The sequence below is a fragment of the Lycium barbarum genome, chromosome 4, assembly GCF_019175385.1.
Source record: "Lycium barbarum isolate Lr01 chromosome 4, ASM1917538v2, whole genome shotgun sequence".
Classification (NCBI taxonomy): domain Eukaryota; kingdom Viridiplantae; phylum Streptophyta; class Magnoliopsida; order Solanales; family Solanaceae; genus Lycium; species Lycium barbarum.
Window position 1 is genome coordinate 25,238,318 of NC_083340.1, and position 2,167 is coordinate 25,240,484.

The 2,167-nt window shown below is 40.6% G+C and overlaps 1 non-coding gene across 1 annotated transcript; it reads left to right on the plus strand.

Annotated features, from left to right (window-relative positions):
- The first annotated feature begins 1,061 nt into the window (after positions 1–1,061).
- Positions 1,062–1,167, plus strand: LOC132638886 (small nucleolar RNA R71). The gene has a single exon (XR_009581946.1). It is a non-coding gene; the product is annotated as a small nucleolar RNA R71 (small nucleolar RNA).
- Positions 1,168–2,167: the final 1,000 nt, after the last annotated feature.

Below are 2,167 nucleotides of genomic sequence, written 5' to 3' on the forward strand. Positions count from 1 at the left end.
CAGCCTGCTTACTTGTGTTATCAGCTTCCGTCACTATCTCTGGAATTTCAGGAACCTTCTTGTCAGCAGGTATCTCATCAGCAGTAATGGGTGCTTCAGACTGCACCTCATTTTCTTCATTTATTGGCTCAAGATCAATCATTCTCTCCGCAGCCCCTTGTATTGTTTTACCACTCCTAGTAGTGATGGCAAACGCACAGTCTATACCGCCTCCCCCATTTCTGGGATTTGGAACAGTGTCACTCGGAAGTCCTCCCTTTTTAGGAGGGTGTTGCTCTCTAGAAATGTCCCTCATCTGCGACTCAAGTTTCTGAATGGCTGCTGTATGGGACCCCACTGTTTCTGTCAGCCCAGATAAAGTTCTGTCAGACTTAGATTGGTTTGCCAGAATCTGCTCAAGCATTGCTTCAACCTTCGAACTACCTTGCTCTGATGACTCACTTTTAGGTGGTATATAAGGATTTGTACTCTTGTTCCCAAAATTGTTGCTGTTGTTATAACTCCTGTGATTTCCACCACCAAAATTGTTGTTGTAGTTACCAGAATTATTGTAAGCACCTTGGCCTTGGCCTTGCTGCGGTCTCCATTGATTTTGACTCTGATAGCCACCTTGGTAATTCTGTCTCTGATGACCCCCTTGAGGGTTGTTGACATAGTTGGCATCTTCAACCTGCCTAGATAGCCCCTCAAGGAACGGACCATCTTGAGCATGGTACATCCCTTGCAGCAAGACTGTATTATCTTCACAAACATTTACCTTTTTGATTTGAGTTTCATCAAATTTCTTTGTCAGCAAGGCAATATTTGTAGCAAGTGCTGCCAATGTTTGCTGGGTGTCTTGATTATCCCTCAACATATTTTGGATCATAGCACTACCATATGATACCACATCAGCATTGTTTGAGTGCCAAGCCTGATTATGAGTTGTCAGCCTGTTAAGTATGGTGGTCACTTGTTGAAAGGTCTTGTTCATAAAACAACCATCAGCTGCATTATTAGCCACTGACTGTGACACTGGGTCTAATCCTCGATAGAACTTCTCCATCAATATATGATCCAGAAAACCATGATTCGGGCTGTCCTACAAATACTCCTTGAATCTCTCCCATGCTTCATATAGTTGTTCCCCCGGTCGCTGCTTAAATTCATATATCTTATCACGAATTTCAGCTCTTTTGCTAGGGGGATACCACTTTGTGAGAAAAACAGTTGTCATTTCTGCCCATGAAGTAATAGAATTCCGGGGCAGCTTCTCAAACCATGTTCTTGCTTCTCTAGCTAGGGAATATTTGAATAACCTCAACCGAATAGCATCTTGTGAAACATTGTTCTGGATGTGATTAGCACACACATCCACAAAATTCTTCAAATGACGGTGGGGGTCATTCTCGGTAGAGTTCCGAAAGTATCCCTCAAGCTTCAACAACTGGTATAGAGTGGAGTCAATTTTCACAGTAGTGGCTCCAAATCGAGGCTGAATAATAGGAGATGCATAGTCTTCCTCCGGAACAAATTCAGCGAAAATATTTTCATCAACTGGTTCATTCGCCTGATTGTTCACCACATTTCCTGGGTTGTCAGCTCGTTGATTTTGCTGATGTCGATTCATGATCACCTTATTTACGCAAGTAGCAGACAAGGTGTGATGAATTAAGCAAAAGACTTCAATCAAAGCAAACACTATTTAGTAATTTCAAAACCGCATTCCCCGGCAACGGCGCCAAAATTTGATACGCTCAAATTACACCTATTAATGGTATAACGCGGACGTTGTCAAATATAGTAACCCAACAAGGTTGGGGTCGAATCCCACAGGGAATAGGGTGTGAAAAGTTTACTAAACTTGTAGATGCTAAGTTTTAGATCTAATGTCTTAATCCGATAAGTTGTGTAAAAGCTGGTTTTTTCTATAACTAGTTGCTAAATTAATACTTTGGTAAATATTTATGGTAAAAGAAACTAAGGTTGTGTCCCCGTCAGATGGAGCATATGATCATGGGTATTGATCTTGATATACTTATAATGGATCATTATATGAATGCACTTAATCTCTATGCGAATCTCTACTATTTCCCAATAAATAAAGATTATATCTTTCTATGATTTTCCCAAATATAAGAAAGTGATTATGAAGAACGATTAATCATGCCAAGTAAATTCCTCTTAT